The following is a 13,314-nucleotide window of genomic DNA, read 5'->3' on the forward strand; positions in this document are numbered from 1 at the left end:
GTGTGTGGATGATCTACTCACTGACGATTTTTGTGCATCATTAGCCACAGAAATTGTGACAAAGATATTTAAGACCTAAGCTGCTACCAATTTATAAGGAATAGACTTTATTTATGAGATGCTGTAATTCTAGAGGAATCAACTTAAACCCTCAGGGACCAAGATTACTTAATCTTTAAAATCTATGGCATGCTCTCTAAGCCTGTCTCAAGTGGTAGAACGCATAGCAGATTTTTCTAATGGGGACCAAACCATCAAAGTTCAAGCACATCCACTAAAAAAGAGAGGGAGATAGCTAGTCACATAATTTGTTTGGTTCGTATTACTTTCAACCACTCACACAATAAATACTCTACCAGCAGATTCAGCTGAGCTTATATATATGCTACTCATTTCTTTGTGGATAGAATCAAGAGGTGCAACTGTTGAATCGCATATAAAGCAATATAAATTGTAAATATATGTAGAGTATTTAGAGATTATAAGACGTGATAAGTTAGTTCATGCCTAAGAGTTAGATATATATATATATATATATATAGATATGGAGCCATTATAGCAAACTTTAAGCATAAGTTGTTTAATACGTAGGTATTACAACTATAAAAAAAAATCCTTTCATTTTATCTCTTAACCTAAGAGAATAAATAGACATAAATATCAACATTACTTGAAGTAAAAGTAATTTGTAACAAGTAGTATCAAAGTTAGATGGTAGGCATTGAAAGTGGATTAGCACTCACAGTTATATTTATATATATTTGGCTTCTATATGACCATGCTGTTTAATTTTTATTTTTAATAAAAGGATGCTTAATGCACTGATATAAGGGATCATTAAGCTCCCTTATCAACTCAAATAATGGGAACAGGAACAATCACTAACAGAAAACCAATTTTTTAAGGCAGTTCATGCACAAACTAGTGGGTGTAATGGTAGGTCAGGTTAAAGTAGTTCATTCAACCCAGTTAGAGTTAGGACCTTCCCACTCAGATGCACAATCCAACCCACTTTTCGTGTTTCAAAAAGCCTCAGTTGCTCTCATGATACCAAATTATTAATGGTTTAGAATAATCTCATTCTTCTTTAACAAAAAAGAAGAAGAAGAAGAAACTCAACTCAAATCACAACCTTGTAAGTAACCTCTCCTGAGAAACTATATCAGGTAATCCATCTCAAAAGAGATTCCATATTAGGCCAAGCCTAGGGTAAACCTTTTCTAAATATTCATTGTCATCATGCTAAATCATATTTGAATAGATCAATATAGATTTTCTAGTTGGCAATAATTTAGACATAAACAAAACGCCTTCAGTCCTTGACTTAAATTACCACGGTGCCAACCCTACTAAGTTTCACCTGTAATAACAATTTAAGTTCAAAAGTGGACTATGAGAAAACATAAACAAATAACAGTTGGCAAAAGTAGGGATCTCTAAAACCAACAGCTGAAGTACAATTACTCAATTAGTGGTTTCTGTATAATAAGTTGACACCAAAAGCCAAAATGAAAAGTCATCATAATTTACCTCTACCAATGAGTTCACTAGTGCATATACCCCTTTAAAGACACATAAACAATCTTGCAAAGGTCAAATCCGTAATAAATGTATTCAACACCATGGCTGATTTTGGGAAAATTATAACATTTATTTCCTAAAATTGTAGATGAAATAGGGGAAAAATTGACATACAATGGTGCCCTTACCCACTACCGATCAGCCTTTAGGAGCAGAGGAGGGATGGTGGATGTCTGGGCTCGGTTTTAGGGGCGGAGGTGTGGCGGAGGATGGAGTTGTAGCGTCCTCTTCGAGGTGTAGCGGTGCTTGCTGGGTTCCCTGTCAGGGACAACAAAAGGGGAAGCCGACAGACGTGGGTCTCATGGCAGTGGTGTAGTTGGGCGAGGATGGAGGAGTTGAGGTCAATGGTGGTCAGCGGTTTGGGAATTGAGAGCAGCGATGTGAAAGCAGGGACGAACGCAGGATTTTAAGCCGGGGGGGCCGGAGATAAGCGAATTTTTTTTTTTTCAAATACGCATCCATATGGTATCAATAAACTATCAACCAAGACAAATACCCAAAAATCATTGTTTCTTAATATATTAAGATACAATCTACTAACAAAAACAAAAGACATGAAACACTATTGTTTCTTTATACAATCATCTATAAAAAGGGAACTCGCTCTTTCAAATCTTCAAAATCATCTACTATTGAATTCAAACTAAATGTTGAAGCTATATCTTTTTCAATGTATAACATCAAAGAATCCGTCAAAAAATCATTTTCCATTTTGTTTCGAAGGTCAGTTTTGACAACTTTCATAGCTGAAAATGCTCCCACTAACCCAAATACCCAATGAATCCCACTACAAACACAGAAACTACTAACAAAAACTTTTCTCTATTATTATGCCCAACTACTAGTCAACAAAGAAAAAACTATCTGACTATCTTTACAAACTCTACAGTCTACTCTCTCTATCTATCTCTTTTATCTATATAATGCAAGAGTCACAAAGCCAAAAAGCCCAAAAAAAAAAAAAAAACACCACAGGTAGCAGCTGCAGCACAGATTCAATTCATAATCACCAAATCAGTTCAATTAATCACTCATCAGTATAAACACAAACATGAAACACCACAAGTCCACAAGGCACAAGCACAGTTTCTTTGATTTTCAGATCACAAGGTTTTAAAGGAAAAGATAAGAGTAAATACCTGTGAACTGTGAAGGCTCGAAGCTGGGCTGGTTAGGCAGATCGAGCAATGGCAACTGGCGGCGGCGGCGGCAAGTGGGTCTCGTCTCATGTAGTGGCATAGGTCTCGCTCTCGCCGACGTGGGTACTGCCGTAATGAACTGAGTTTCGCACTCTCTCACTCTTGTCTCGCTCTTTGTCACTCTCCGTCACAGTGACATGGGCCTCTAAATCTGATCAAGATGGGTCTCTGTACTCTCTATCTCTATCTCTATCTTTGTCTTGCAAGTCGCAGCTCTCGCCTCTCACTTTCCTTTTTTTTTTTTTTTTTTTGCCTTTGTTTTTTGCTTTCTCCGTTTGGTTTTGGATTGCTGAGAGCTGAGTTTTTTATTTTATTTTATTTTTATTTTTATAAATTGACATGGGTCATGGGCTCTGCTCTGAGCTGGCCGGATGATGGGCTAAGGGAAGGGGTTTATGATTTTTGGGAGGGGGGCCAAAGCTAAAAACTAGGAGGGCTGGAGCTAAAATCTCGGGGGGGCCCAAGCCCTTTTTTTTGGGCCCGAGGGGGTCTGGGCCCCCTTAGCCCTCTACTTGGGTCCGTCCCTGTGTGAAAGGGAAATGAGATGTTTGAGTTTTGTGGTTGAGACTTGAGAGAAGAAAGTGCAAAGCAAATAAAATTAGGTTCAATCCACGGGTAACTGTTCTATGTGCACTGCACAGTGGTCAGCCTGTGGGTCCCATAAAAATGTGAGTTTTTAGGCAAAAAACAGAAATGGGTTTAGTTGCCAAACAAGAGTGGGAGTGTTTGGGGATTTTTAAGTTATGAGAAATGACTGATAGGGTGATGAGTGATGAGTGATGAATTAACTATCACTTAACAACCAAACAAGGCCTTAGTTTCTTGGAACTCAATACGACATTGGATATCTCTTAGAATTTAGGTCAGGTACATGTTGACTTAGAATTTGCTTACTTCCCATAATTCTTTGTGAGTAGCATCTCTTCCATTGAACCTAAAAGTACTTCTAATTCAGGCAATACCCCTTTTAATTACAAAGTCGAATAATTCATCCAAGTCGAATCAAAACTTGATATAAGGCATCGAACTACCTGTAATCGCATCAAACATGTTAAAATTAAAATACTCTTAAACAAATTGGCGACCATAGTGAGAGATATGCCAATAACAATTACAAGTATGGAAAATAATAATGACAAAAGCTTTGAAGTTCGAACCCAAGAGGAGCTTGAAGTGAGTAAAAACCAGTGCTACTTTAGAAACAGTGGCAGAGTGGCTGAAAGGATTGAACAAGGTTTTTAGGCTATTTCAAAACAATTGTAAGACAAAGTGGCTAAAAAGCTACAATAGTAACAAAACAGATTAACAATGCGTGGAGGAGAAATGGGACAATATTATGGTGGTAAGAATTGGGACTGGGAGGATGGGCCTATTAAAACCAACCGGGTTGAATAGCCTAGAGTTAAGCAATCTAGGGATAACCATAGGGTTTAACAATTACCTTGAGTTGAACCATGGATTGAGGTACCTTGAAATGAGATATCCAGAAATGAGGCACCCTATAGACCACCACATTTGTAATATGGCTATGAAAGTAGAAGAAAAGACCATGAAAACAAAAGATATAGCTTTGAAAACAAAAATGGCCACAATATATATATATATATATATATCAGGGATGGACCTAGGATTTTAAATTAGTGAGGGTCAGAGTATAAAGGAAAAAAAAAAACACTCCAAATAGATATCCATATAGTATTAAAAAATTATAAATACAAAAAATCTTTGTTTCTAAATACATTAAGATGCAATCATTTACCAACAAAGAAAAAAAAAGTTTTTTTTAATACTAGATTGACTAGGATTTTTTTTTGAAGTTCGAGCATTCATAATGGTAGTGCTAAAAGTTTTAGCTTTTAGTACCTCAAAAGCCACTTTATTTATTTTACTAGCTCATTTTACAATACACCAAATATTAAATGTTCTATTTTTTTTTATCACTTCATTTAAAATAATATAAACAACTCATTGAAATAATAAGAAAGAGAGAGAATTTGATTTTTTTAATTGAAGGAAGAGATATAATTTTTGTTGAGGGAAATTTTTTTGATGTTCCTAAATAGAATATGGGGTAGCCAAGCCGAAACTCGACGATGGGCCCCAGAAATAAAGTCCAAAGGCTTTCGGTGTCGTGTAAGCTCGCCCAAGCAAGAGATGGAGGTTTCACCCTAACAAGAAGACAACAATAAAGCATAATAAACACGTTACTATTGTTAGTTTGTTATATTATTAGTCCTTTTACAGCATCATAGTTCAAATCAGTCCTCTAGTGATACAGTATTATCTCAAGTGGTAGGGTAATTTCAGGTTAATAAGTGTGTTTACATAGTAAAAATCATATGTTTTCCTTATTATTATTATTAAGTCTACATAAGGGAAAACTTCCATAGTTTCCAAGACATTATGGCCTTCATCATAATAATACTAAACAAGGATTAAAGGCTTTATAGTTACAAATACAAGAGAAAAAATAGGATGGAATGAAGGGAGAGAGAGATCCCAGCTTAGTGCAGCAAGTATTAAACTAAGATTTTGATGAGTATGTGTGCATAAGGCATGAATGAGGTAATGTGGGCTGTTCTGAGTGAGTGAGATGAGATTAACACCGAGGTTAAGGCTTTAGTGAGTAGTGGGCTAAAGGGGGATGAGTGGTGAGCTTAAGGAGAGCTAAACCACAAGTAAAATGACAAATAAATCATGAGTTTTAGAGGGGGTAGCTATTTGTGACTAGTTGGGAGATATTTTATAAGTTATGATTGTGTAAAGGAGAGAAAAGAATATCTGAGGTTAGATGAGTGTGGGCTGAAGGGGATGAGTAGTGAGCTTAAAGAGAGCTAAACCACCAGTAAAATGGCAAATAGATCAGGAATTTCAAAAGAAGTAGCTCCCCCTATTGTGGGCTGAGATGCTTTTGCTTTTATAATGGAGTTTTAGAGAGCATTAATTGACAAGAATGCAAAAAAAAATGTAGGCTTGATTCAGGGGAGCCAGACAGCTACATTAATAACCTAGATTTGGCCTAAAAATGAGAGATTTGCTTTTGGGGCTACCTTGCTTTTTTGGGTAATGATGAGATTTTAGAATGCTTTGCATTGAATGCCATGTTTTCTAGGGCTGAGCTTAATCAATGTGATTGAGGCGTGTATCAAGAGCGAATCCTAATGTTGCAACTGAGATGTGGACTCCCAAGAAGTAAGATTCAACACCTCAAGTCAGGTGTCAAGCTCTAAGTTCACTTCAGGGGGTTCCACTGGAGATCAAGGTTTTGAAACCCGGACCGGACCGTACGGTCTGACCGAAAAAACCTTGAACCTCTCAGTTTTGCAGTTTTTTTTTAGCTTCAAGAATCACTCTATAGGAAAAAAGCAAGGACTCGTGCTAACCGTGGTTGGATTGTATTGTTCTGAGAACTGTGGCTGGTTTTTGAGGTTTAGACGGTTCCTCTTTTTTTTTTTTTTTTTCCAGATCTGGAGCCATTGATTTGTAAGGATTAAAAAAAAACACACACACACACACACACACACACAAAAAGAAGAAGAAGATGAGGAAGAAAAGAAAGCACAAATTCAGGTCTTTGTGGATGAAGCTAAAGTTTGGCTGCCATTTGAAATTCTTTTCTTCAAGGCTTGTGTCTCTGGAACTTCTAGAGTTGATTTGAAGATAGATGATTTCAGTACCTTGTCATTGCTTTGGAGGCTAAAATTGATTTGGAAGGTGAAGAGAAAACGTGTGCTGATTCTTGCAAGTGGATGAAGAAACTGCATCCGTGTGCTAATTCTTGCAAATGTTAGATTTGCTTTTTCTAGTCTCTGTTCTCTTTTGATTTTGGTCAATTAGATAATTTGGTGGTTTTGAAATATGTGGTGGAGAGTGATGTTTTGTTTGTCAAATTTGTGGTGGTGTTGAGGAGTCTGTTAGAGGGATAATGCAACCTAGGGAGTAGGTATGAGTAGGACACGCAAAGTATCTTTAGGATAATTAATTATATCTACAGGACTTCAATCCAACTCAATCTTTTCTCATGCCTAATTACAGTGTCAAGTTGGTCCCATTTGTCCAAAATTTTTAGTTGAATTCGGAAATAGGAATGTGGAATTACTTCTAAATTCAGTCTTTATTTTGCCAAATTAACTCTTTGTCCTCATTTCTATCAATAACTCACCACATACTAATATATTACATAGTGTCGCATAAACTCATATTTTAACAATATTCATCCCAAACACTCTACTTTTCAACAACCAAACATGGCAGGACTTTTTTGAATTGATTCTTACCATCACAAATAGTCTCCAATTTTATTGATTCTTACCATCACAAATTATTGTTCATTTGTTACTACTACTATTATTATTATTATTATTATTATTATTGACTTGATATTTTGGCTTAGAGATTGAAATATGAACTTAAAATTTTAAGACTATATATATAAAACAGTAACTCTGAAATTGTAAGTCAAAATAAGAATATATTTATTTATATTTTAGTTAATTTTTTATTTTTACTAATTTAATATATTTATTTATATTTAAATAATTATTAAATTAATTATGATGTCATCACGGTTCGACCTCGGTTCAACCTCAGTTCGACCTTAAAAACCTTAAACCTCTTCCTTTTACGGTTCAATGAACGGTTCGGGTTTCAAAATCTTGCCAGAGATCCCTTTTTGCCCTCCAAACCACATGTTCCAAATTTTTCCCCTTTAGGATTTATGGGTTTGGGAAATTAATCACGTCTTGAACGTTTTTAACATTTATAGCATTAATTTGTTGAAGTTTGGATGACTTGGTTTCAGCTCCCCTTCCGCTTGAGGTGCAGTCTTGAGGAAGATGATGAAATCCTATCATCCTTTTGACTTCAGCTGATACGACAACCCTTAGGCACTGTTCATGTTAGGCAGAGGGTGGTAGAAAACTAATGGGACAGCCCCTAGTTCATCCTCAAATGCTTGGTTCTCTTGTAGGGGTCTCTAGTTGTTTCTTTGGTTAGGGATGAACAAGGGCTGGTTGCCCACTTTCAAGCCTCTTGCTGGGACCTTTTTGGTCTGGAACTTTGCTCCATTTCAGCACTTTTAGTTGGGCCACATGGCCCTTTCTTTGCTTGGACTTGCTTCTTTTTCCACGAGATTCTTGGACCTACAAAATGGGCATTAAAGACATGCTTTGCCATGAGTTTTTTACTCCTCACGGGCTTTAGTTGTTAGTAGGAATAAAATGAATCTATGAGCTTTAATAAATATTTATGATAGATTTTGGGTATTAATTCCCATGGGCTTTAAATAACTTTTCATAATTTTTACTATGGATTCCTTTTTAAGTCATATTTTCCTTGGGGCTTTTTTAAATAATGGCCTCCAATATTCTTCTTGAGAATAATATTGTAAGCTCGAAAACGTGTTGAAGAACACAAGAGCTGTTTAGACCCCCGATTATAATTACGGCTCGATAGATTTTACACAACTTTAATATAAAGTGCGGAATAGTGTAAAAGCGAGCGGATGAACAAAATAGCTACTCTAATCCATAAACTAAATAACACAGCAGTATAATGGAATATAAAAGAGTAGGGAAGAGAGATGCAAACACAGAAAACACCAAGACGTGTTTCCGAAGAGGAAACCGAAGAACTCGGCGAAAAACCTCTCCGCCGCCCTCCAAGTGGAAATCGATCCACTAGACAATCAGTTGGGATACATGAGTAAGCAAGAGACCCTCCAAGCCTAATCTACCCGATGTACCTAAGCCCTCCAAGCTCCTACTCCAACAAGGCTTCTCGGAACCGTGTCTTGTCTTAGTTATCTGGATCCCGCAACAAGCTCCATGTTGCATCTGCCATTCCAGGCTTCTTCCAATGCTTCCCAGCAGCACCAAAACGTCACACAACACTCTCCAAAGGAACTTTATCAAAATTTTTAAATTAAAAAAAAAAATTATAACACTAAGACAAAAGAAAAGTCTCATCACACGCTAGTGGTATTATTATTTTTTGATGAATAGGCTAGTGGTATTATATGTGATTTGTATTGTGTGTACATTGTATTTTCTCTATATCTTTTCCATATGTGGCTTTTGTATTCTCTATATGTGATTTTGTAATTATTTAGAATTAGTTAATTAGTTAGTTATATATTTCTTAGTTGTTAGTAATATTTTCTTAGGTTACCCTTCACCTCTTGTATGTATAAGAGTACTTAATGAAGTTTATTTTTTAACGCGAAAAGTATATGATTTCATGGCGGTGTATGGTTCATGAAATTTCCATAGGACTCCTGTAGTCTATAGTTCAAGTTGTAAAGTTTACTATTTTCCGTTGAGAAGAAGGGCTTTATTTATTTTTTTTTAATACCTTTTTGCTTTTCTCTATTGCCCTAATGCTCTTGCTCACCAGACAAACAAATAATATATAATAAGTAGCCTCTGTATAAAAACGCTCACAAACGCAAAAAACTCGTATTTGAAAAACTTATTTCACTCACAAGCGCATTATACTTAGCACACACACACTCACAAACGCAAAACACTCATATAAGAAAAACTTATTTCACCTACAAATGCATAACACTTATCACACACACCTAAACTTTTTTATGATTGAAAAATGTAATAATCCCAATTATGAATGAAAATTATTAACCTTCACAAAATAAATAAAAATAAAAATAAAAGTCTCGCGTGTGTGCTTTGAGGCTAGTTGTTTTTTATGGGAAAACCTATCACGTTATCAACTTCTTTTTAGTCCTAAAATGTAGCCAATAAGTACATATCCATATAACAAAAGTTTCAAATGCTAAAAAACAAAAATAAATAAATAAACAATATGGGAAAGGCTGACGATTGTCAATTAATTATTTTTAATGAGAAAAAAAAAAAAAATTAATCCTAAAAGGTAGCCACTTAGTCGTAAAATGTAGTCATTAAGTACACATGCATCCATTACAATTTTTCAAATGCCTAAAAAATTAAAAACAAAATTAAATAAATATTTTAAGATTTTTTTATGGGAGAGGTTCTCATATGAGCAATAATATCATTTAATTTTAAAAATGTATTTTCTTGAAAAAAAATGAAAAGAAGTTGTTGTGAAAGGAACAGCAATTGCTAGGGATAATTAATTCATATGGAAGAGATGTGATTATGTACATTAGTATTCCAAAAAAAAAAAAGTAAATTGAATCCAAAAAAGATGGTAGAAATATCATTTTAGTCTTTATATTTTGGGTCACAATTAATTTGGTAGCAGTCAATTTGGTCCCTGTTATTTTTAACTTGCAATCAATTTGATCTCTACCGTTAACTCACTAATAGAAAACTCTTATGTGGTAAGTGATGTGTATTGTTGGCACTCTTGAAGCTTACGTAGCAACTAAAATAATAATAAATATTTTTATTGACATAAAAAAATTCCACTACAGCATCCGAATAAAAAAAATTAATTTGATCATTTTAAAAAAAACATTAATTCATATATGGAACACGCTGATCTTGAACATGAACATAAACATTGAACCAGAAAAATCAAAGCAAAATAAAACCCAAATCAACCTCAACGAACCGAGTCATTTTTTGTCCCTGGCGATCTGTTGATTTGGGTTAATGCCACATCATGGTCATAAAATTCTGGTAGATTGTAGTTGCTTTTTACGTCTGCTATTTTTTTTTTTTTTTTTTTTTTTAATGTTTGTAAATTTTGAACTTGCAAATTGCTTTGAGCCATGCTTAGAATTTTCAGAACTTTGGAATGTTGCAATGTGATTTTGAAGCATTTTGATTTGGCAAATGGAAGGATGTTGGGTTTATTTGTGATTCACTGTGGTGGCTTTAGATGAATAGAAAATGAAGGTTTTTTTTTTTTCGCGGCGTGGAGGATTAAGGATGACTGGTGTTTGGGAGATTGATTTGATTTAGATTTTATTTTTCTGGATTCATGTTCTTGTTTGAGTTCAAATCTTCTGTTCTACTTTTCTTGCTCCACTCTATGCTCCATCAATAAAAACTTGCCATGTGTTCACTAATTAATTAAATATATTATTAATTAATAATTGTAGTATTAATAAGTCAATAATGATAGTATTTAATTAATTAGGTGAACACGTGACAAGTTTTTATTGGTGGAGTAGGAAAAGTGAGACAGAAGATTTGGACTCGTTCTTGTTCATGTCAAAGATTGTTCCAGATCTGAATTTTTTTTTTTTTGCTTTAATTTGTTTTTTTTTTCTTTAAAATTTATTATTCAATGCTGATTTGGCATTTTATAATGCCAATAAAAAATATTTTAGGCGAAAACACTATTCTGATGTGGCATTTTTTGTTGTTGTTTCTTTTTTTACGTGACTTTATTATTATTATTATTATTATTATTATATTATTAAATTGCTGAAGTGGCAATTTTAAATACTATTCTATAAGCCACATAAGTTTTAAGTGTACCAGCAATGCACATTGTTAACCATATAGGCGTTTTTCATTAGTAAGCTAACAAAATTGACTGCAATTTGAAAATGGCAGTTACCAAATTGACTTCTACTAAAATGTAAGGACCAAATTGACTATGACCTCAAAATGTATGGATCAAAATAGTGTTTTCGCCAAAAAAGAATTAAACAAATTGATAAATATAGATAGGTATAAGATTTTTTTTTTTTTACCCAAAAAAAAAAAAAAAGATCTTTAACAACCAATCCAATGTGCCCGCTATGCAATTCAACAAAATTGTTGATATCTCACCCTAAAAAAAGAGACTAAAAAAGGGAGAGAGTAAGAATTAGTACAACTACATTATCTACATAAGCTTTGAACTTATTAATTATAGGACAAAACTAATTAGGTAAGAGTACTTTAGATGCTATTCCTTAGGTTCTCCTTTTAAATTCAACCATGTGGCTTTTTTTCTCATTGGATGAAAGTGTATTTTTAGTTAAGTAGTCACATAGCTGAATTTTAAGAAGAGAACCTAATTAGGTAAAAGTACTTTAGATGCTATTCCTTGGGTTCTCATTTTAAAATTCAACCATGTGGCTTTTTTTCTCATTGGATGAAAGTGTATTTTTAGTTAAGTAGTCACATAGCTGAATTTTAAGAGGAAAACTAAGAACAACACAAAAGTACTATACCTAAGTTTTGCCCTTAATTATATTACAATCTTATCCAAATTGCACAATTTGTCAAGTTTAATACAAATCGATAAATATAGATAGGTATAAGATTTTTTTTTTTACCCAAAAAAAAAAAAAAAAAGATCTTTAACAACCAATCCAATGTGCCCGCTATGCAATTCAACAAAATTGTTGATATCTCACCCTAAAAAAAGAGACTAAAAAAAGGGAGAGAGTAAGAATTAGTACAACTACATTATCTACAGAAGCTTTGAACTTATTAATTATAGGACAAAACTAATTAGATAAGAGTACTTTAGATGCTATTCCTTAGGTTCTCCTTTTATGTGGCTTTTTTTCTCATTGGATGAAAGTGTATTTTTAGTTAAGTAGTCACATAGCTGAATTTTAAGAAGAGAACCTAATTAGGTAAAAGTACTTTAGATGCTATTCCTTAGTTCTCATTTTAAAATTCAACCATGTGGCTTTTTTTCTCATTGGATGAAAGTGTATTTTTAGTTAAGTAGTCACATAGCTGAATTTTAAGAGGAAAACTAAGAAACAACACAAAAGTACTATACCTAAGTTTTGCCCTTAATTATATTACAATCTTATCCAAATTACACAATTTGTCAAGTTTAATATTATTATTATTTTTTTATTGGTTAAGATTGCAATGTAATTAATTCGTTCATCTTTTTTTGGCTAATAGTAGAGTACGTAACACAATTTGATACTTATCCAAATTGCAAAGTTTGTTTTTTTTTTCAAACAAAGTTCTATGTACTGCTATAATCAAAGAAAAGTAAGGAGTAATCCATTTTTTTTTAGAATGAGTAAACTTTAACCCACAAACTCATATCACTCCCCCCCCCCCCCCCCGGCCCCCCAAAAAAAAAGATAATGATAAGGAAATAAGGAAATGAAGAAAAGCAGTTTAGAGTCCATATAATTAGCATAAGGAATAGCAAAAGTAACCTACCTAAATTCAACAAAAACCAACTACAAATTGCGTAATTCTCATCAATAGGCAAACTATCAGTGACTATGATAAAAATAAAAAAAAAATAAAAATAAAAAAAGTGTTAGAAAACAGTATAACACGTGGGTTATAGCCGCATTTTTTTTTAGCCATGTTTACAAAAAATGCGGCTATAGCTAACCTATAGTCGTGTTTCTAAGAAATGCGGCTTAAACTATTGACCTATAGCCGTATTTTTTAAACATGGTTATAGGTTAAGTCTATAGCCGCGTTTCTAAGTGTTTGTAGCCGCGTTGTTTTGGATAGGGCCTATTGCCGCATCCAAAAAGCGTGGCTATAGGTCCAGCCGAATAATTTTTTCTTTTTTATAAAAGAGGACCTATACCTGTGTTTAATAAATGCGGTTATAGGTTAAGTCTATAGTCGCATTTCTAAGTGTTTAGAAGCGTGGCTTT

Source organism: Quercus suber, unplaced genomic scaffold, assembly GCF_002906115.3.
Source record: "Quercus suber isolate HL8 unplaced genomic scaffold, Cork oak 2.0 scaffold_687, whole genome shotgun sequence".
NCBI lineage: Eukaryota > Viridiplantae > Streptophyta > Magnoliopsida > Fagales > Fagaceae > Quercus > Quercus suber.